General features: G+C 47.9%; 1 long non-coding RNA gene across 1 annotated transcript; it reads left to right on the top strand.

The window, feature by feature from the left end:
• The first annotated feature begins 15500 nt into the window (after nt 1–15500).
• Nucleotides 15501–23151, top strand: LOC115323741. The gene is made up of 2 exons (XR_003919195.4): nt 15501–19757; nt 19929–23151. It is a non-coding gene; the product is annotated as an uncharacterized LOC115323741 (long non-coding RNA).
• Nucleotides 23152–23733: the final 582 nt, after the last annotated feature.

The raw sequence follows: 23733 nt of genomic DNA on the forward strand, positions 1-23733 counted from the left end.
CGTGAATTACGCACTGGCTGGTAGACGCCTTGCTCGACGAGAATGTCGATGGCGGCTTCAACGCGAGGACGTAGAGCAACAGGTACCTGGCGCGCTTTGAGGAACCGGGGTGTAGCCGCAGGGGCGACTTCGATGCGAACAGGTAGTCCTTTGCTTTTTCCCAGTCCCTCCTTGAAGACTTCAGGAAATTCGGCTACCACAACGCTGACTGGTTGCTGCCGAAGGGTTCGTTCTTCAGAGAGTATCTTCACGCCACTGAGGCCGATTCCCAACGCAGGAAACCAGTCTCGACCGAGCAGACTGGTGCCGGTTCCTTTCACCACCAGAAGAGGAAGGCGTGCCTCTCGGGTCTTGTAAGTGACGTCAACCTCCAGTGTACCCATGATGTCGAGCCGCTCGTGGGTGTAGGATTGTAGCTGGAGTGGAGAGGGTTGAAGATTAGTGGTCGTGAGGTCCAGAACTCGGAAAGTCTCCGAGCTGATCACGGTGCAGGCGGAGCCTGAGTCCACCTCCATGGATAAAGCATGTCCGTTGATCGCAACCTCTGCGAATACAGCGGGGGTGACGGAGCTGACTGTCGACAGTGACTGAAAAACCGGAACTTCTCCACAGGTTGACCCGTGTGGCAAACGGACGGCGTCACGTGGTTTACATCCTGATCTGGGGGATCGGTTGCTTCCGTCAGCTGGTGATTACGGCCTCTGGGCCGCCGTTCGGAGTCAGGTGGTCGCTCAGAAGCCTTGCCCGGTTTCTTTTGTCCTTTTGCCGCTTTTTTACGGCAGGCCTTCTGCAGGTGTCCTTTGTTGCCGCAGAAGTGGCATACGACACTCGCGTAGGAACAGTTTGCGGCGTCGTGTGAGCCCGTGCATCTCCAGCACTGGACATGAGAAGATCGATCGTTGGTGGAACTGCTACCACTGGGGGGCTTCCGCGGCGCCTGTGCCACTCGGTTTTGCTCTTGGCGAGCTTCTGACCTGGTGCGACGAAGTTCTTCTGTCTTAACGGCCGCTTCCTCAGCAGCCCGAGCCATCTGAACAGCCTTGGTCAGTGTGAGCTCTGGTTCAGCCAACAGTCGGCGCTGAAGGGTCTCGTCGCGCAAGCCGCATACCAGTCGGTCGCACAGTAGACGATAAAGCCAGTCCTCAAACTCGCAATGATGAGCGAGATGCCGAAGTGCAGCGAGGTAGGCCGGCACTGTCTCTCCTTGGAGCTGATCCCCTTTGTTGAATCGAAAGCGTTCCAAGGTGACAGAGGGCTTGCTTACGAAGTGGGTATCCAGTTTAGCCACGATGTCAGCGTATGGTGTCTGCATCGGCGTCTTGGGGGCACACAGGGAGCGAAGGAGTGTGTAGGTGTCCACTCCGCAGACACTGCAGAGGATGGCTTTCCACTTGTCATCGGTTGCGATGTTCTGAGCTTGAAAGTAAAATTCAAGCCGTTCCCGGTACACGGGCCAAGCGGCTGGCTGATCCGGCGAAAATTCAGCCAGGGCGAGGTATGGGGCCGAAGGAGCCATCGCAACACTCGGGGTATCTTCGTCCGGGGAAGACATGTCGGGTCCAAGGAGGGTGAACACAATGGAGGGCGGCCACGCCCAAGAGTTCTGGTTTCGGAGCGCAGCGCAGGGCTTCACGCGCAAAACGGGACGTAGTACGCTCTGACGCTGTACATACGTGGAAGGCGAGTCCGGGGATCACTTGCCTCGTCGCTAGTTGTTGAGTCCTTGATACGTAAGAACGCAACTTTATTAGAGTATATATCCAGCCCGTGTGGCTGGCCGGGATTACATTGTGGAGGGTCGCTCCAACGCTCGGCGGGGACGTGCGTGGTCTCGCGGGGGCACAGAGTCCGCAGGCGCGCGAGGCACGCCCGGTTCGGTGCTCTCCGGACGCGTGGTTTTATCTGGTGCAACGTAGGGGAACCTCAATATACGCGACTCCTCGGTGAGGACCAGGGCGCGAGAACCTGAATACACAACAGTGTTCTGACGGGAGCCCACGACGACACCGAACCAAGACAGGGCGGTGGCCCGGGCCTGCGCCCTGCAGTGGGCTATACTAGTGTCACCCATCTTCGAGATGCGAGACTTTGTGGTGGTGGACGCCCAGCCCTACCCCATTGAGCTGTGCTACAACCCGGGCAAGGGAGAGGACAGCCGGGCAGAGGTGTTCCCCCGCTGGCACCAGCTGCCTTTCAGCAAGATGCTCGGATTCTACCGGAGCAAGCCCTTCAACCTCGAGGCCAGGTACCCGCAGGAGGCAACAGTGTCCCACCCGGACCTGCAGCTGGACAGCTTCACGTTGAACAAGGTTGTCTTTGCGGCCGAGGGCGAGGCGTCCAAGATCAAGGTGAAGGTGTGTCTCAACCTGTGCGGCACCTTCTCGGTGGTGTCCGCCTCTGCCGTGGATTGCAACCCCCCCGGTGAACAGGCAAGTGCTGGGAGTGCAAACGATGGCGACCTAGCGTCGGCGGGGACAGTGAATAGCGAAGAGTCTTCCCCGACCGAGAGAGGAGACCCCGACAAAGTGGCCGAGGGCGAGCCTGTCAAGAAGGAGGAGCGGCCCAGCCCAAAAGAGAAACAGGCCAAGGCCTTGGAGCTCCCGGTGGAGGTCCGGGTGCTGCAGCTGAGCGCCCTCGAGATGGATCAGCTTGTGGAGCATGAGGTCCAAATGGTCCACACGGACCGCATAGAGAAGGAGGGGCTGATTTGTCAAGCAATGGTTTTTGGTTCGTCGCATACGCGAACCAAAGTTTTGGTGTGTTTTTTTAAATGGACTGTATATTTTAAGTTGCGAGTTTTTTTGTTTTTTTTTTGGGGGGGGGGGGGGGGGGGGGGTATGACTGAACAGGCAGTTGCATGTTTTGGGAAAGTAGCCTGGCCTAGAAAGAGCATATGTTCCGCATACACCATCGCTGATTTTTTTTAGATGCACGTTTCAGTCCATACGATGCAAGTCTTAAGGCACTTTTGGTAGCAACGGGGTGTTTAGAGCCTTGGCTGGTACATTCAAAATCACCTTACGAGTGTGTAATTTACCAGTTTATGACAGGCAGACTTTTTTTTTTTTTTTTTTTTGTGATAATTTTGTGACATTGAGGCCCCAAAATTATACTTGTTGGGGAGGTGTGAAGGTCAACTTAAACGACAACCGTAAATCCAAAGGTGCGATATACACAGGGTTTCAGTTTCGGTTTCGTCTTTTCGTTCAGTGATGACTTTAAAGTGAGTGACACGGCTGTGGCTCGTACGAGACATGGGGGAAGAAAAAGGAAGAAAAGGGAGACGCGCGAGTGTCGTGAAAACCGTCGGTCGGGCAACATCAAAGTGGCGAGCTATGATAGGAAGGTAGTGGGTAGATTCAAAGGACAGCCATTTTTGTTTCTGCCCACAGTCTCCCTTCAATCAGAGCGAAAGAGAACGTTGTCCGCTCCTCGCGCAAGGTGCACTCTCGGGCGAGCTAAATACGACCAAATCAGTGCCAAGATAACTGTAAAGGTGGTTGCAATATCTGCATGCTGTTAAGATGGCGTACAGAGGACTGATGACCTGTGAGTCTGATGATTTGTGATGACCTGTAAGTGTAATGACGTGCGAGTGTGATTAGGGGGGGGGGGGGGGGGGGGAGCGTGACGACTTGTTAGTTCAATGACCTTTGAGTCTGATGATTCGTAATGACCTGTGGGCGTGATGACTGTGATGGTCTGTGAGCGTGACGGCCCGTGATGATGACTGCGAGTAAGTTTTGGATTTGTGTTGAACCTTGAGGGAGAGTCTGTGTGGTGACCCTGTTTTTAATAAATTGTGGGCATGAGTTCTGAATTGGGAAAAAGAAGTGATCGTGAGTTTGAGTGAGGACAGGTTAAAATGCCGACCTATGCCGACAGGCAGCTTGACGACCCCTTAACCCCCTTACAGTGGCAGCAATGAAAATAATTCAAACATATCGGAGAAAGCATGTTACAAAATTAGGAGATCTGGAGATTTCTAAAACATGAACTTAGTTCCTTTACGTCGTAAACAAAAAATATTGGAAACGGAACGAAAACACTCCAAAGACAGCTTTGTCAAAGAATATAAATATCTAAGTAGTTTCTAAAAACATGTATCATAGTGCAATTTCGACCGTAAACATGCTACATCAAGCACCAAAAAAGCAAGTACTAAACAAAACCAAAAATATTCACCCCCTTGAAACGCACAATATATCTCTTTCATGATGAAAGGTGTAAACACCATCTTAGCAAGCAGAACCTTATAGAATTACAAGTACATTACCTTAGGTTGTATAGACCAACACGCGGCCCTGACGTCACGCAGCTGCGGTGGCGCTGTCGACGGCACTGCGCATGTGCAGACGCTTCACTTCTCCCGAACTCGGTTTCTGCGCACGCGCAGTGCCCACACCTGGTGTGGGCAAACGCGGGCTTGTTTGTAAACAGCGTGTCGGTCTATAATGTAGTATTAAGCAAATCAATTTGGTTATCAATATGGTCATTCAGAGTTTTGGGAAGCAAGTATTTCTGCATTTGGGTTCCGTAATTAGTTCTACTTGCATCCACCTTCCAGTATTCGCTATGACGGGTTGAGTAAGCGGGATCGTTTTTAGTTAATGAAGCCAGTGAGTCTAGATTTTGCGTGTTGCGTTTTAATTCTGATCAAAAGCTCTGACTTAACCTATAGGCATACAAATAAAAAATGTTCATGATTGAAAGTCCCTCAAACAATGTGAAGCATAAGAGGTGTTGCATCGTAAGAGGCATTACAAATTGAGCGCAACATCTTTTTCTGATAGTGACAAGGTGCCCAAAAACGACTATGTCACTTGTCTATGCGATATTATCGGCGCTACCTCTAGCGCTCTTTCTTTTAAATCAGGCGAAAAAATGCGAAAATATAACAATGAATATCTTAAAACCCGTTCCCTTTCCGCGAATCGTTTCAATTGGAATGGCCTTCAATAATGGCTCGCTTTGAAATTGCAATTGTGCCATGCCTTATAAAATGATTTATTAAAAATTTAATTAACACATTTTGCTTAATTAGTCAACTTATCAAGACAGTTATCCCTTTATGAACACACGGTAAAACTGCATCTGAAAACTCTCTCCCTCTATTTTTATTCTGTTCGTTTTAAAATGGAGAATCCTCTATAATTCGTCTTGTGTGGAGTGCATATAGGTCACAAGACATTATACCTGCACATGTGGTTGGGGCTCCAGTCATGCTGGAAAATAAAGCACCCATCCACAAATCGGCCATCCAAAATGAAGGGAATAAAGATCCTTTGTATTAGGTCTGCATAGATGGAAGATCTCAGGGCTTCCTCTATCCGGATCAGCGGCCCAAGCCCTCAGTGTGTTATTACACCCCACTTATTAAAAGAATGGTAAACGCTAGTGGTGTCTTGTTGCGTGCATGCTCTAATTCAAACCTGCAACAAATAAAAAAAAAAATGAATACCTTGTTTGTTAGCCTGCAGCTTAACATTCCTTTTCGTGAATTTCACATAGTATGATGGAACTGAAAAGTGAACTACTCAGCTACAGATTTGTGAAATGATGAAGGATATAACAGAGTACATCGAAATGACCAATGATGTAGCTGTCATAAACATGGCTACCATTCTGTTCTCCTTGTCTGATGTGTGATGAAAAATATCTAAAAAATTCAAAGGGTTGCTTATCTACTCTCCTGGAAAGGCAACCACATGACCTACTGGGTGCAAACCAGCTGCCAAACACGGTGCTGTTGGTCCCACTTACTGGAAAACGTTGATTTGTCCGTCCACAAAAGGTACCTTGCTGGAACGTTGACTGTCCACGAAAGGTCCTAGTGACAAACTCCAGCCTAAGCCGCTTGTGATTTTGGATCTAGAGTGGCCTCTGGCAGGCCACCCTACTGCAGACCCCGACTGAACGAAGGCATTCTCTGATGACAGTCAGGAAAACCTGCAGGCCAAGTTCTCGTATCTCCTGGGCAGTAATAAAAGGATCACAACAGGCCGCGGCCACAATCCATCTGTCTTCCTCTTCTGTAGTCCTTCTTTGGCGCCCATTTCGAGCCATGTCCCTAATCCTCGCCTCTTTGCAAAAAGCACGCACAATATGAGTTACAGTTCCTAGTGAGCACCCGATCTCTGCAGCAATACTCCTTGTCCAACCTGCTTGCATAAGGGTCAAGATTTGAACCCTTGTTTGATCGTCAAGTCGTGGCATCCTATGTTGTTTTGGCAAAATTCATGGGGACTGCACCTTTGCTGTTGTTGTCCTGTAATGCAGGCCTTGCCTCCCACAACCTTTGACAGTATCGCCCAGCAAATTGTTCCTCTTTAAAAAAAAAAAAAAAAAAAAAATTCAGAGGAAAAAAAACACCGTTTACAGCACATGCGCAATAAAAAAAAAAAAAGAAAAAGGAATATAAGTTGGTTTACACGTGCACAACACAACGTCGCTGCAATGCTTGTCTGAAAAATTAGGGATAAGATAGCTTTCGAAATGGCGGCCTTAGGATGGGCTGCTTTCTGGTGGCCACCCTCACGTTGAGGTATGAAACATGACTCACACTCACGCTATTGGCGCTCTCGGGAACAATAGCGCCACGTGTCGCGATTTTGCCACTCCGATCATCGGTCAGTTGTGCTAATCTTTTTTCGTTGCAGCTGTGCCAGCTGGAGAAGAAATATGGCTTTCACACTGTGCCCGTGGCTTCCACTAAAGAGCAGAAGTGGGAAATTGAGGTGTGGAATAGTGCTTGACGAGGAGGCCTTGCAGTGCGCAGAAGCGTCCAGGTCGAAGTCAACCCTGAAGCTGTACAGACTCTGGAAATATGAAATATCGGCAGGGAACACCTTGTGTAACAATAGCTTGGGCAGCCGCATGCTCTCTGAAGCACATGCTGGATGGCTGAGAATGTTTGTGTACCGACAGCGCTCCAATCAGAGGATTGAATCAACATCATGCGGGGCATGTAGATCAATGCCCGAAACCATAGAGCACACTGTGCTCTCTTGTCCAAGCCTGCAACCAAAGCACCCAGTGGGCTGGTGTCAAGCCCAGGACAGTGGTAGGTAGTAGTAGCCTTGCGGGGTCCTACGTTGTGACCACTTGCTGGCAAAAAGCACTCGGATTCCAAACATCTGGGACAATGCAAGGTGTGTTTGGTAACTAGTGGTGGACTGAACCTGCTGAACTTCACATTTGGTAAAGTTAGGCACATGCCAAACATTTTAAGGAAAGCTAAGTGAAGATTCGGCAAACATTGCGCACACGTGAGAATGCCACGGAGCAATGGATTGCAAGTGGATGCCGTGCGGTTACCATCGAACACTGTAGTAGTACCAGCGGTTGCGGTGCGGTGTAGGTGATATGGTAACTGTCCGTTTGTCAGCCTTCATGAGTGTGGTTCTCTTCAATATTTTCTGCCTCAAGAACAGACTGACCAGGAATTGATGCAGTCCACTGCGCAAGTGACAAATGATGCGGTACATTCTGGATAATGTGATTTTCTTGATCTTTTCAGTGATATGCAATGAGGTAATTGCAGCATTGACTGACAAGGATTTAAAGCACTCCTTGCAAATATAGCAATCCTGTTTTCGGCTTGTAAGTAGTTTGTGCCAAAACAAAATATTTCTTTTTAGCGATATTTCGTGGTTTTCATCTACGCGCATAAAACCAAACACAGAACTATCATGCTTGACGTCGCACATCCGACATTCCTAACTCTTCCCATCTTCCTAAACGCATGTCCTAACATCAGAAACTGGCATTATAATGTTTAAAAACGAGGCGTTGTGAATATGGGACTCGCACTTTCATGCCAAGTTGGTGTCAAGTGACCCAAAATCGAAAAACATGCATACTTACAATAATGTTATCTCTTTTGGTGGAGGCTCAGCACTCGTTGCATTCATTTTTGCGTACAAACGGTGACTTGCAGAGAAAGTAAGAACGCAGTGTTACTGTCTTTATTTTAACACTTGTACGCTAGCGCTTGCGCTGATGAGGCCTCCAAACCAAAACTCGCGTGCCGAGACTGCGCCCGCCACTACCCGACCTCGTTGTCATACCACTTCTGCGAGAAGTCACTGTAAAATTGCCAGTAAATACAAAAATGACACCGATAAAATTAACTTGTAGACTGTCACCTTATTTAGTAGTAATAACTGTTTCAACATGCATTTAAGTTACAAAACTTTTTTGGTAGAAAAAAACAATATAAACTTTCAAGTCTGGCAATAATGTATCTGATGAATCTTTAGAGAATTTCGTAAAAACATCGGCTTCGCCGAATCCGAAGATTCAGCAGCGAATTTTTTATGCTTCAAAAGTTAGGCCCGTCATTACTGCTAACTGTGTCAACCAACTGTGGCAGTGCAAGGGCTCGGCCGAAAGGACTAAAAGACGGCTGGAAGATTGGTGGGGATGACGGATACAGAAGTGATGAAAAAGTTTTAGCCGTTTTTTTCTTGGCTCGGTTTCAATGCACCTCAGACCGCCCAATTCAAAGGGAAATGGCGATGATGATGATGATGATTGGGAGTGCGCCTCTGGCTTCCGGCGTGAGCCCCATCTTGGTTCCCTTTGATAATACAGTTTTGGTTTGAACTCTGACCTCGCTCGGACGTCTTTTTCTTCTCGGCGTTGAAGCGGTGGTCCCACGCCTTGCCTTCTGCTGCCGTGTTCGTAATGTAAGCTTGTCTTTGCTTCCTGCAGTTCCTCATTGGCTCTGCGCCTTTTCTATCTTTTATTTTGTAAATATTTTTTTTTTTAATTACATTTTTGGCAACGAGAATGTTTTTTTTTTTTTTCTGAGTTGGAACCCGTTGTTGTTGGGCTTAGCAGCCGCTGCTGCATTGTCCTTTGTTCTCAGGAGCGTTCCATTTCGAACGCTTTTTTAGCTTGCCGGACTGGGCTCCGGCAGCATTCTTGTTTTCATCATAATATGCATTTCTCCTACTCTGCTACGCGTTCCACCGTGTTGGGCCTCAGTTGGTGCTGTATTTTTTGAGCATTTTCCTCCCTGTGGGAATTTTTTGGTTGTGCCTTGCCTCGGGGCGTTTGGAACGGGCGATCTGGAATCGATGGCAATCAGTTCATTGACGGGTCAGATTAGGTTTTTTCTGTAATTAACTACATCAGACTGTCGCTGCGAAGCAACATGTACAGGTGGGTTAATGTTTTTGTAATGAGCCACCGCAGACTGTCGCCGCGAGGCATCGTAAACGGGGGCCGGATGGGTTAGCATACACCCCAGTGATACAGAGTGACCTTACAGCCTGCAATAGACCCTTTCCGAAATTAAGCGCCATCTGGTGGTTTGTAAAGCAGTTTAGGTTTCGCCATATCAATGGCGGAAATGAACTTGTATCGGCGCCGTCACTTTCGCAAGTCAACAACACGCGAGGAATTGTTCAGTGTCAGTTCTTTCTCTATCACTTTCAGTTCGATGGTGACCAAGAACCTGCATTCAGAACAACGCTCCAACCCACTCAAATGCCTCGAGAAAATTTATACACCAAAGTGCTTTAAAGCCGATTGTGTGCCGCCCACAGATTGACTGAATCTGAGTTATTAGAAATAAACGCTTACGTAGCTCTTGTGTTCCATTCCTTCGTCGCGTCGCACTGACCCCCCGAATGTACAAACCTCGCAAGATCCGCTTAGGAGCATCTTCAACGCCTTCCTTTATCAGTCACTAGACGGCCGCCATTGGTATGGCACAGATGCCGTTCCACAAATGATGATAGTGATCAAAGTGGCCAGACTGAATTTCGGAAAGGGTCTATTCACGTAACAAGTGTCGATGAAATGTTAGTGTCGATGAAATGTTGGTGTCGACGAAATCTGGGTGTCGACGGAACGTGGGTGTTGACGAAACGTTGATGTCCTTGAAAGGTCCACAAGACGTAATTCAGTGAAATGACAGGGGCCCATTTTGGTGTCCGTGCATCACGTCATGGTGCATGTTTGTGCAGGTCAGTAGTAAGATCACTCCAGTTTCGTCTTGGCGTGCGACCAGCTTGTCCACAACCGTTCCTGCCGTTAGTCTCTCGTTGGGACAGTTTCTTTTTTCTGCTAGTAACTGTGACTTACCAAAGTTATTTATTTATTTTTCTTTCCGAGTCAAACTCTGTGCCAATGCTCGACGTGTGTGTCATGCGAAATGTTTTTTAATCTAAATAAGTCTTAACGTTGTCTTTTGTGTTCGACGTTCGAAAATGGCGGCCACGCCCACAGGTCGGCATTTTAGGTCGCCCTCACTCACCCTCGCCCTCACAGCCACACTCACCTAAGCCTCTGACTCACCCTCACAGCTACACTCACTTTCAGCCCCTCACTCACCCTCATCCTCGCAGTCACACTCATCTCCAGTCCCTCACTCACCCTCGCTGAACCTCGCGCACTCATGCCCCTCATGCACTCACCGCCCTCACGCACTCATGGCCCTCACGCCCCTCACCGCCCTCACACCCCTCACGGCCCTCACGCACTCATACCCCTCATGTCCCTCACACAATCACGGTCCTCACGCCACTCGCCGCCGTCACGCCCCTTACGCACTCACCACCCTCACGGCCCTCACGCTCTCATAGCCCTCACATACTCATAGCCCTCACGCACTCATAGCCCTCACGCACTCATAGCCCTCACGCACTCATAGCCCTCACGCACTCATAGCCCTCACGCACTCATGCCCCTCACGCCACTCAGGCCAGCTTCAGATGGGGCAATTTCGGCCAGAAACTTGACGTCGCAACACCAGGAACACGTGCTGCTTGCGTTCGCACGCAGCAACCAGTTGCTACAATTTGCCATCATCATGACATTTTATTTTTCTTGCACTATTTAGACACACAATTACGCACTATAAACATTTTTTTATGCATTTAAATCTTGGTGGGAATACTAAAAAATAAAGTAATGCATATTTCTGAAATACTGTTAAACCTCGATTTAATGAAGTTGACTGGAGCCGCAAATTACTTCATTACATCGCGGAATTTGTAAAATCGGGAAATGCATTTTTTGGCCATTAGATTCGATAATTACGACTTTAATGCAGCGGCATCCAAGCTGCTTCCGCGGCACCGTATTAAAGCTTTCAATTCTCGGGAAAACAACAAATTTATTGCTCGGGAAAGAAGCTGGTGATCTTCGACTGCGATCGCTTCGTCAAAAGCGGAAGCACACACTTCTCGTAAGCGGTGAGCGCGTTGAAGGCAACCGCAGTTCCCTCGTGCGCACACTCAAACCACCTCAGAGGTCAACGGTATCCATCACCTGGCTTGGCGTTGGCACGGGATCCTCGACTGCTTCGGCGTCATCTGCTTCGGCGTCATCTTTCTGTCCAGTAGCGACGAGCCGCAGTATCTTGTTGTCGTCCAGGACCTCCGTCGTCTGAATGTCGGCATCGGCATCGTCTCTTAAATAATCTCTGAAGCTCGAGTCTTCCGACACGTGGCCCAGTTGGCGAAGCGCTTCCCAGGAACTGGGCGTGGCCTCTTGGCTCGGGAGTTCAAGGTTGGACAGATCCTCGGCGTCAGACGTTTTGAAGCCGGCGTGCCTGAAGCAGTTCACTATTACTGACGTCCTTGTCGTCTTCCATGACTCCGTTATCAGAGCATTGGCCGTGTAGATGTCGATCTTCGTGGCTCGATCATGCTCCAGGTTCAGCAGCAGCTTGTCGATAACCCGACACTTGTACGCAGACTTCACGCTGTTTATAATGCCTTGGCCGAGTGGCTGAATGACTGAAGTGGCGTTCGGAGGGAAGTAGCGGAGCTGCACGTTCGTCAACTCGAGCTGCGGGGTGTAGTGCGCCGCGCAATTGTCTAGCAAAAGGCACACTTTCCTTTTTTAGCTGCACATGTCGACATTGAATTCCTTCAGCCACTTGCCGAAATCACGCGCGTCATCCAGGCTTTGCCGTTTGCCTTTGTACTGCATGTCAAGCTCTCTGCATCCTTTGAAGCAGCGCGGGTTCGCGCTCTTTCCGATGATCAGTACTTTTCGCTTGTCGGTCCCATCCATATGGACGCACAGCAGCATCTTCACCCTTTGCTTGCTTTGCTTGCCGCCATGACAGGACGCACCTTTTTGGGCAAGCATTCTTTTCGGTAGCATTTGATATAAGAGACCGCTTTCGTCGGCGTTGTATATGTCCCTGGGGCATAGCTTGTTAGGATGTCCGGTACATTCTCAGACAACCAGTCGCTGGCCTTAAGCCTGTTGACGCTATTTTCCTCGCCGCATATCACCTTGCCTACAACTGCGTAACACTCTTTAAAACGCGTCAGCCAGCCAGAACTTGCTTTGAAGTTCAAAGCCCAGCAGACATGCAAAAGAGAGCGCTTTCCGTTGTAGCACTTCCCCGGATATCTGAACGTTCTTGGCTTGCACGTCCATAAACCACGCGTAAAGCGCTTCTTCCAACTTTTCGTACGGCATAGTCTTGAGGTTTTTCTTTTTCGTCGCCTTCCCTGACGAAGCCGCTCGAAGGATAGCATCCTTCCCCTTCAAGATCGTTGACAACGTGCTCGCTGGGATGTCGTGCTCTGTAGCAATGTCACATTTTTTACGTCCAGTGGCAACAGCGTTAATTACCTTCGCTTTTTCTTCTAGAGAGAGAACTTTTCTTCTTTGGCGGCGACGTAGACGTGTTGGTAGAGGAATATAAAGACGTGACAACAGGGAGGACCCAGGAACAAAGAAACACTGATCTCGGCTCCGCAAACGGCCAAAACGACGGCGAACGTCGGCGGTGCCATCTATTGCACGCGACGTGAAATACCGCCGCCAGCATCATCTGGTATAGTTTACTCAAAGCTTGTGATGCACAGTTCGTTTTTGCATGGAGTTCCGTAAAATACAGACTTCGGGTTCCTCAATGTTACTGATGCACCATAGTGACAATCTTCTGAGTCTTTCTTTTCGAAATATCCGTAAAACGACCTCGTTTTACTTGCATTTATTTTCAAAAAAAAGCTTCGTTAAATCTGAACATTATTTCGTTATTTCGAGTTCAGAAAAGCATTGAGCCCTACCTTACAGAGAATCAAAATTTCTTCGTTAGATCGCGGATTTTGTAAGATCGGGTTTCGTAAATTCGAGGTTCAACTGTAGTTTATTTCCGAAAACGATCAATTGCAATCCAGAACCAAGTCTTTTGTTCTCATCATCACCGGCACAAGGTATCACGTGAAAATATCTCGTCCCTGATTGGATGCAGCCTCTTCAGACGTCTTCAAATTGCTCCGAGTTGCTCGCTTGTTTCGAGCTGGACCCGATCTTAGCTCGTGTCGATCTAGGGAAAGCTGGGGAACAACTTGCCAGCAACATTGAAATTGCTGAGAAAGTTGCTCCGTCTGAAGGGGGCCTCATGCACTCAACGCCCTCACGCCCCTCACACACTCATGGCACTCACACCCCTCGCGCACTCACGGCCCTCTCGCCCCTCACGCACTCATGCCACTCGCTGCCCTCACGCCCCTCACGCACTCATGGCCCTGTTATTACTTGGTATTACTGTTATTACTGTTATTACCTGTTATTACTTGGTGAAATGGGAAATACGTCATCGAGGCTTTTCACCTGGCAGGCCCGGCCATTGGCGCTACGCAGAATGAGTTTCACGTTTTGCTTTCCGCTTTGGACGTCCATTTTACCTTGGCTCAGAACGTCGTCATTGAGTAGAGGAAATTTATCAGGAGACTACAGGGAAACCATTGTTGAATATCTTGGAATGCTCAGACATCTGGCGTAATTCTACGGATACGAGTAGCGTTTGGAGAGTTGCGTCGTGGAGGATCGTCTAGTCAGAGAGTCTGAGGAGCTAATGCACCTAGCCTTGAGCGTGCTGTGCACCTGGTGCAGCAGTTCGAGCGGACTTCTCATGATTGCGATCTTTTTCTACAGTTGTAGCTAGAGCCAAATTTGAATGCGTCACAATGTGTACTGTGTTTTTCCTTTAAAAATAAATAAATAAAACTTTGCTTAATTAAAAAAAAAATTTGTTTACAGCAAAAATTGAGGATATGAAGTAATCGGACACCTTGCGGGCGCAAATGGACTTCATACCGTGATTTTTCGAAGTCACGCCTGTAGAGACCTCCGTGCCCAGAACCAGAGAGCATTGTTGCGATGGGCCTTGACCAAGGCCACGTCCCTTCCTTCGCCTCCCATTTTTGTCCACTCGGCGGGGTTGGCCACAGTTCTGAGACGACAACGGCGCAATTCCGAAAACAAAAACAAAAAAACAAAAAAAAAAAAAAAAATAAAAGAAAAGAAAGAAAACCGGATCTGGCGTTAGTGGCGCGAACTTGGGTCTTTGTTCGCGCTGCTGTTCTGCTTCGGGAGTTACAAGTTGCTGTGTTTGAATAAGATAGTTTGCCGGTGCCTTGAGTGCTGCCTCTGCCGATGGTTCCTGTGGCTGACGACGTCCTTCGCCTGAGCGTGTTCGGAATTCTCTCCGTCCTCATTGCAGCGCGAGCAATGGCTGTCTCTGTCTCGGCGCCAGCGAGCCAGGTAAGCAGGCTCGACCATTTGGATTCATTTTCATAATCAGGATCATGTGAAACCGAACCTTTTTGCAACCTAATTTGAACAGCCAAGCTAGTAATACAACCGCCAGTGTATACATTCAGCTTCAGAGATCCTCTACCGCAGTGGTTAACCACTGTGGTGGAGGATCCTGCGGTTGTTGCCCCTTCCTGCCTTCCTAGTCTGTCGTCCGCTATGCCACGTAAAGGCTGAACCGCATGTAAGCAATTAAGCGAGCGACGAGAGTCAGCGACGAGCGGCGGAGATTTCCCACGGTCGCGTGTCGCATCGCTCGGTTTTTGGATTTCTAGAAATCGGCGCTCCTCGCCTTGGTCGCTTGCTCCCGTCGCTTTCATGTGGTTTGTCGACACTCTCGCCCACACTGCTTGGAGAGAGCATCATCGAGGAATTGGCATGGCTCTCGTGCCGCTCCTGCAGCTCCTAAGGGGCAGGAACGGGTGCACTTGGGCGATTCCCTGCCCAGCACCTCCTCCGCCCATTTGGCTGGGGCTGGTCGTGGACAGGGCATGGCGCCCCATCCTCCGAGCCTGCCCAAACCAGCAGCAAAGGCCTCGCCTTAAGAAGTAGAGGCAATGGATGAGGGCACAGAAGTCTCCATTCATGCGTCTGACCAAGACGACATGGACTGGCAGACTCCTAAGAGTAAACAGAAGAACAAAAAACCTGTCATCTCCCCAAAGTGATGATGTTGATCAATTGTTGCCATGAGCGGCAGATTTGTAAGTTTTTATGTATTCCCTTCTAGTGTTACAAGTTTAACGTTTTAATTTTTTTTTATTATTATTTTGTTTTTAGAGGCATGACTAAATTTCATTTTATGCAGTGGAACTGCCGCGGTCTTTTACGTAATATTGACGATGTTAATTTTTTTTATGGACAATTTATGTCCTATTGCTCTCTCTTTACAAGAGACACACCTCAATGATCATCATAAGTCAATATTGCGCCGCCATCAAGTTTTTAGAATTGATCGCCCTGCATCTAATTCATCTGGTGGAGTAGCTGTGGTTGTCCAGAATGGAGTCGCCTGCTCTCACGTTCCTCTGGCTACGCCTCTTTAAGCTGTGGCTGTACGACTTCTTTTGGACCGCCTTATTACTGTCGTTTCTATTTATATTTCACCTAACACTTCACTGCATCTTCATGATCTTCAACGGCTGGTTACACAGCTTCCTCATCCATTTTTACTGTGAGGAGATTTTAATGCTCACCACCCCCTGTGGGGTAGCGCCCGTCAGGACTCGCGTGGTGGGGCAATTGAGCGATTTTTATTATCTTCTGGGCTCTGCCTTATGAATACGAAAGAGCCAACCTTTTTTAGCGCTGCTCACAACTCATTTACATCTATTGACCTTTCAATTTCATCCCCCTCACTGTTTTCTATGTTTACTTGGAAAGTTTTAAATAACCCTTTTGGGAGCGACCACTTTCCAGTCGTTTTGGAGAGTCAGGTTTCTATTCCAAGCCCCATGAAACACAGTCCACGTTGGAAACTGGAAAAGGCAGACTGAGGTCTTTTTAGCCTTAACTCGGAGCTCAAACCTTGCATGTTTTTGCCATTAACACATGATGAAGCCACCACATACATTACAGATCAGATCATAAATGCTGCCTTTCGCTCCATCCCCCAGACTTCATGTAACATTGCAAAAAAATGTAAGTCATGGTGGAATAAAGAATGTTCCACCACTAAGAAAAAACGGGACAAGGCTTGGGGTATATTTCGGAGATATCCAACATCTGTGAATTTGTTAGAGTTTCAGAGATATAGAGCTCAAGCTCGTTCAGTCAGGAAGCAGGCAAAAAGGAAGTCTTAGAAAAGTTATCTGACGTCCATCAGCAGCTACGTCCCAGCGAAGGAAGCGTGGGAACGACTTCACAAAGTCGAAGGCAAATACCGCTGCTTTACAGTTCCTCTTTTTCCTTCAGTGGATTCGTTGTGCGACCAGGCTAATGTGTTGGGTGAACATTTTGCAGCAATTTCCAAGTCCTCCCATTACTCTTCAGCGTTTTTGAAGTTTAAGACAGATGCAGAAAGAATGAAAGTCAGCTTGGCAGGAGGAGCCTCTGCACCCTACAATCAACCGTTTACGATGATCGAGCTCCAAACGGCACTTAATGTCCGGAAAAACTCGTCTCCTGGTTCTGACTGAATACATTATGAGATGATCTGACACTTGTCGAGGAATCACTTGCTGCCCTTCTTGTTTACTTGAATGATTTGTGGAAAGACTCATACTTCCCTTCCGAATGGAAGCGGGCAGAGATTATTCCACTGCTGAAGCCTGGAAAAGACCCTTCCTCTCCTGCCAGTTACAGGCCAATAGCACTGACGAGTTTCTTGGGGAAAACTTTTGAAAGGTTAATTCATAAACGGCTTGTTTATTTCCTCGAACAACACAATATTTTGGACATGAATCAGTGCGGCTGTCGATCTGGACACTCCACGACCGACCATTTAGCTCGGCTGGAGACAATTGTACGCGAGGCATTAGTGAATAAGCAGCATTGTGTATCTGTCTTTTTTGACTTAGAAAAGGCTTATGATACCACTTGGAAACATGAAATCCTGCGTGACCTATTTATGTATGGAGTATGTGGCCGATTGCTTCATTGCGTAAAGAACTTCCTGTGTGGACGCACTTTCCGTGTCCGGCTAGGCACTACATTATCCGATTCGTATGTTCAAGAAAACGGTGTTCCTCAGGGCGGAGTCCTGAGTGTCACTCTCTTTGCCGTAAAAATTAATTCTCTCTGTCGGGTTATACCTTCTTCCGTGTCGTACTTCCTATATGTGGATGATATTCAGATTTCTGTGGCATCTTGTAATATGTCTATAGCTGTGGAAGGCAGCTGCAGCTAACCATAAATAAAATTCCTAAATGGGCAAATGAAAATGGTTTTAAGTTCTCTTCAGAAAAAACAATCTGTGTCCCATTTTCTCTGTGGTGTGGGCTTTGGTTAGATCCGATTCTCAGTTTAAATGGAAATAGCATTGCAGTAAGACCAGAGCATAAGTTCCTAGGAGTTATTTTCGACCATAAACTTGGCTTTGTACCTCACCTCAAGTGGCTGAAGCAAAAGTGTATCCAGACTATGAATGTCCTAAAAGTTCCTTCTCGCAAGTCTTGGGGCTCCGATAAAAGGTGTCTGCTTCGTCTCTATTCCTCTCTCGTACGATCACGTCTTGATTATGGTGCTATTGTGTATGCATCTGCTCGGCCATCTGCATTGAAGATGCTTGATCCAGTGCACCATCTTGGGTTGCGTATAGCAAGTGGTGCTTTTCGAACATCCCCTATCCCAAGCTTGTATGTTGACTCTAATGAAATGTAACTCGAGAAAAGGCGACAGCTCCTTAGTCTTATCTATGTTTACAAAGTTCTGTCGGATTCTAGTCATCCTGCTCACACTTATATCCGAGAGTCTAGATTTTGTCGAACCTTTGACCACGAGCCAACTGTTGTTTGACCCCCCGAGTCTTCGTTTTAAGAACCTTCGTCTCTCCCTTGGCCTGCCTTGTGAAAATGTCTACCTCATAGAAAGTGCATGTCATATTGCCCCATGGGATATCAAGCCTATAGCTTGTGATTGGTACTTCACAAGATTAAATAAACATAATGTCTCCCCACTCAATTTAAACCGGAATTTCTTGCACTGCAAGTGAAGTACAAGAATTATCATCAATTTTACACTGACGGAGCCAAGTCCTCAACGTATGTAGGCTCTGCTGTTCATTCTAATTCGTTTACACATGTGACACGGCTAAATAACGTTGCTAGCATTTTTACTGCCGAGCTATATGGCGTGCTGTCAGTACTTGACCATATTATCCGGAGCAAAGTGATGAAAGCAGTTCTTTTTGTGGACTCTCGGAGCGTTGTTACTACAGCATGTTCACTTTATCCAACCACGAACAAGCTGACTCAACTTGTATGTGCTAAAGTTCAACTGGGCCTCGGAGATGGGAAGGATATTAGGTTTTGTTGGATCCCGAGCCATGTGGGCATTGTAGGCAACGAGGCTGCAGATAGGCTGGCCGCCTTGTCGCATAACATCTTACCATCACACGCATGCATACCATACCAAGACCCAACAAGGCCCAAACGGCTTCTGTGCCGGTTGAGGATTGGCCACACGTTGCTCACCCATCGATACCTACTTGTTGGTGAGGAACCACCAGTGTGCGACCACTGTGGAGACACCTTGTCCAATCGACATATTTTTCTTTGCCCTGGTCTTCTACAACAGCACAAGTTCTTCTTTCCTGAGCTTTTTAAGTACTGCATCCCTTTTCATCCTACTCGGTTCCTAGGAGAGCAGCCTCTAATATCAATTGACCGTGTCTTAGCTTTTCTAGAAAATATAGCGATTTTACACAAACTATAGCGGAAATACTTTCTTGGTACATTGTTTCTAGTTAATTTTAGTTTACCTAGTTTGGTGCAGTATGGCCATCGTAGCTCTTGCACCATAAAACTCGCAAACAACAACAGAATCTTGTGGAGCAGCCGTTGGACCACCGGTGCCATCGTAATCGGGCGGAAGTGGCCTGCCTCCGTTGCAGGATTCGTCTTGGGGATGAACACCGTACGGCCCGCCTGAAGTGCAGCGGGGACCCGGCCAAGCAGCATCAGCAGGTTGAGCAGCACCCTCAAGATGGTAGAGGGCACTGCCCTTAGAAGCCGAGCTGTGAAGCCGTCTGGACCTGGCGCCGAGTTGGGGGAAGCTTACTTCCCGCAGCTCCCCGACAGTGACAGGGAAGATGTCTATTTCCCCGTCCGGCTTGGCTAACGGCTCCACAATTGGAGGTGGGAGTGGGCCAGTCATGATTTCAGCCCAAGTTGCGAGGAACCCCCTGACGTCCTCCACTCCTGCCTCAGCTGGCTCGTCCAAGACCTCTCTTGCACAGTCGGCGGGGCGCTTGTGGAACATCTCTTGTGTCTTTGCATACCCTCTACGCCTCCTCCTCCCCCGGCTCTCCCAAGGTGGTGTTCGTCTGAAACTCTGAGGCGGCGATCTCCTCAGGTCCAGGAAGAAGACGTCCCTGATATAAACGTTGATGGGACTAGTCGGCACCAGAGGTGGCCTTCCTGGCAACGGCCCAGAGTCGCTGCCCCTGGAACGTCTCCGGCGGCTCCACGTCCACCGCCTCCCACAGCGCCTGGAGCAGTGCCTCTCTTGAAGGTGACCAGGTCAGGCCTCAGTGTCCAGGGTTCATGCGGGTCCTTGAAATCCTTGAAAACCTTTGAATTTAAAAGTAGCGTTTTCAAGGCCTTCAAAGTCCTGGAATTCTTACAGATCCTTGAAAGTCCTTGATTTTCGAGTTCCTCTTTCCCCCCGGTGCCCCCTTTTGCCCAGTGCAGAAGCTGTTCCTGCTGAAGCTCTGCCAGATCCAGAGGACAAGGTTGCTGCCTCGGGTCCGGTTCCTGAGTCTTCCTGTGGCTGGGAGTCCTGTCCCGGTTCCCGATGTGGCTGGGAGTCCTGTTCCAGTTCTTGAGAGTCCTGCTAGGGCTGAAAGTCCCATTCCTGTTCCCAAGGGTCCTCCTAGAGCTGAGGGTCCTGTGCCCAAGCATTAAGGTGCTCTGGCGGCCGAGGAGTTCCAGTCGTCTGAGTTGTCGGCAGATGTCAGCTGGGCATCCAGCCGTACCAAGGCTGCGACTGAGGGTTCTGGGTCCTCGCTCGGCACTACATTCAGCAGTGCAGAAAGGGCAGCAGGAGTGTTGTCGCCTGTGTGGGGGTCTTCAACACCACCCATCCTAACACAACCCACGCCTTCCCCAGACCGGAAGAGACTCAAGGTGTGGACGCTTGAATCCCCCGCACCAAGGCCTATCTTGGAGGCTGCCAGAACGTTTTACAGACCATTTTGTGAACTTGTACGACGAGGGTTCGACGAGTTTGTCGAGTGTGTTAGTGAAAGTGTATTTGATACAAACTGCTGGACTTGTATCAGAATCATGACAGTGGATTTTTATTCATTGTATTTACTTGCTTCGATGCAATGGTTTTGCCCTATGTTTTTTTTTCTTTTGCTCTACTGTTACTCACTGTTTTGCAATGTAATGTTCAGTTGCTGATTTGTTTTTCTTCCTTGTAAAAATTTAAGGGAAAGATTGTTTTTGTTTTTTTTTAACAAAGGGAGAGTATGAAGATTTAGAAAAGGGAGTGTATTTTTATTTTTTAACAAAGTAAGAGTATTAACACATTTTTTAAGAAAAGGGAGGAATGTTTTTTTTTTTTTTTTTTAAAAAGTGTAATATTTTTTTTTTTTAGTTTACAAATACAAAGATGGCGCCACTGCCCCATCACTGGAAGTGTGCCCCTGGCTTCTGGGCACGAGCCTTGTTTTGGTTCTCTTTGACAATACTGTTTTGGTGTCAGCTCTCGCTTCGCTTGGTTATCTTTTTTTTCTTGGCATTGGCACACTGGTCGAAGACCTCCTTGATAAGAAAGCCCAAGTGCTGAATTTTTCTGCATCACTAAAGAAGGCCACCGTAGACCAGAGATTGGGTCCCTATCAAAACGGCAAAAATCAAATCAAGAGGCCGAAATATAAAAAAGGCCGAATGTCAGAACGCCAAAAAATCGAAACGTTGAAATGCCGAAAAATCAAAATGCTGAAAATTCACAACGCCGTAAACTACAAAAGGCGAAAAATAAATGATGTGCTCTGTCATTTCCACTTTGTTTGTTTTACGCCAAAGCACTTTTCATTGACACGAGCCTTTTTGTCTCTTTCTATAAAGACACCAGTATCAATGTAGATTAAACTGATTTAAAATTTTGTGTTTTGCTGTTGCAAAGCTATGTTGTAAAGCTAGGCATATCAGTCGGACAGGACAGCTCTTATTGGCGAGCAGAAAAAAACAGCACTTCCCAGTGTTTAGAGTACAAGAGAAGCAGCAATGTGCGGCAGTAATCATTTCACCTATTTGAAGGGACATGGACAAAGACTTAATTATGTGTTCCCAAGAGAAAGTGAAACATAGTTGCAGTTATGTTGACGTGCTGGACAAGAAAGTGGGTTCTAGACACTGTAGCCAGCCGGCAACAGCCAGGCGGCGCCAGCAGAGTGGGAGCCCACGGTTACACCCTGTCTCATAACTTGGCAAAGGGTGAACAATAAGCCCCACACTGCGTGCCGAAGGCTTCGAAATGCGCGACGTATGCGAGCGCAACCCACACATATTGGAGCATGACGGAGCGAAAAGGCTGATACTTCTTCAGAATAGAGGCACGCTCCGGTGATACGTTCCTATTGGCCCGCCAGGGCCGTAGCTTCCGCTGTACTGGCATGTTACACGATCACGGCTTTCTGGGATACCCAGTATTTCTTGCTTCAGACACTAGGCTAAGCAGTGCCACCAGGGTAAAAGTTCACGTTTGAACAATGCAGCCGCCACTCCCAGGGATACCCAATATTTCTAGCTTCAGTCGCTAGATGGCGCCAAACCAAACAGCATTGCAGGTTGCCTATTGGAGGTTTAGAAAGCAAGGCGAAAGCAACGCTAGACTGATTACCAACCTTCCTATTCACAAGATCACCTCGAAGACAGTGATGCACGCAAATCATACTCTGGATATCTGCAGGGTTACAGTGCTCTGTACTCAAGAATGGATCAAAGCTCTGGTGGCGGCTTCGCATGACGCACCCGTGAAGATTGTGCACCTAGTCACGACAGATGTAGCAGCGTCTTCAAGGAAACACATTCCAAGCAATGAAGCCTTGCGCAAGATTGCGAGAAAGAGGAAAGCAGACTGCCCACACGAGCCACCTACTGTGCAGGCGCTCATCATCGAGGGAACAACTTTAGATGGCCGGGAGTTTCTGCGGTGCGACTGCACCAGCACAGATGGAGCTTGGCTCTTAATTTTTTTCACGGACGAAAACTAATGATCTGAACGACACTCCGGTGTGGCTCATGGAGGGAAAATTTATTCGCCGCTCTTCGAGTAGTTATACACAATTCACGGTTATCCTCATGGCCATGTGTTTCCTTTAGTTTACTGCCTCATGACTCGATGAACCCAGATGGCAAATGAGGCACTTTGAAGAGGTGTTGAACTTCGTCGCAGATCTTGGACTTGCACGCACGTAAGGAAGTGTGAAAAAAAATTGGAGGGGGGAACGAAGGAAAGTAGAGAAATCTTCTCCCAGGAAGAATTTCTTTTTGTGCGTCGGGCTTTAAAGGGACACCGCAGGTACAACTCTCAGCGCAATGTCTGTGCCTACATCAACCTGCCTTGGAACTGGTGGAGTAACCGGAGAACTTTCCGATGTTATTGAGATGCAGCACGTCTTCTCTGAAGATGAGGCATCTTCAGAGAAGACATGCTGCAGAATCTCTGTACGTGCTTTCATGGCAGATAATTTGGAAAACGTTCTGTATTCACCAGACTAACAAGTTTCTCCGAATGTTCTGCTATGAACGTCTCCTTTTGCATCTGCACATAGTGAAATGGTCTCCACAAAGTCAACCTCAAGAGATCTGCTGCTGCTGCTGCTGCTGCTGCGAGGAAGGCACAGAAAGTGTTAAAGTTTGTGCACATATGATACGCATGCATTGCAGGAATATTTTTTTTTAATGTCCTATGTCTGGTGCTGTGCGATTCTTTGCATGCTTCTACGTTACCTATGTTGCTTGAATAGCTGTGTGCTTTCAAGGCAGAAAATTCAGAGAATGACTTGCATGGCTACTGAAAAATGCTTACAGGAATCTTTTATATGTCACATACCTGGTGTTGTGCCTTTCTTTGTTGGTTGGTCCCATATCCTGATTTCTTTTTTTTTTTTCACTTCATTTATTTTAGTGTTTTCTGTATTCTTTAAAATGTTGTGCACATAATCAATATTTTTTTCCTGGCATTAGTGCGGGTAATAAACTACGAAAAAGAATGTGCATTGATTCTTGTCTCGCCCACTGCAGAACAAGCTGGGCAAAAACCACGAAAATGATGCAGATACACAAGGGTGAAGCGAGGGCAAGGGAGGGGGGGGCAAAGCGGTGGCAAAGCAGGCAGTGCAGGTGGCGATAAAGCAGGCTATGCAGGCAGAAACCGAGGTGTTATGAGGGAAGCAGTCGATTGATCTGTTAAGCGCGTAGCTCCCACCACACTGTTAGCTTAGGGGCGAGATAGAACATCCTGAACGTGCCATAATTATGAACA

Source organism: Ixodes scapularis, unplaced genomic scaffold (assembly GCF_016920785.2).
Source record: "Ixodes scapularis isolate PalLabHiFi unplaced genomic scaffold, ASM1692078v2 PGA_scaffold9__187_contigs__length_104089568, whole genome shotgun sequence".
Classification (NCBI taxonomy): domain Eukaryota; kingdom Metazoa; phylum Arthropoda; class Arachnida; order Ixodida; family Ixodidae; genus Ixodes; species Ixodes scapularis.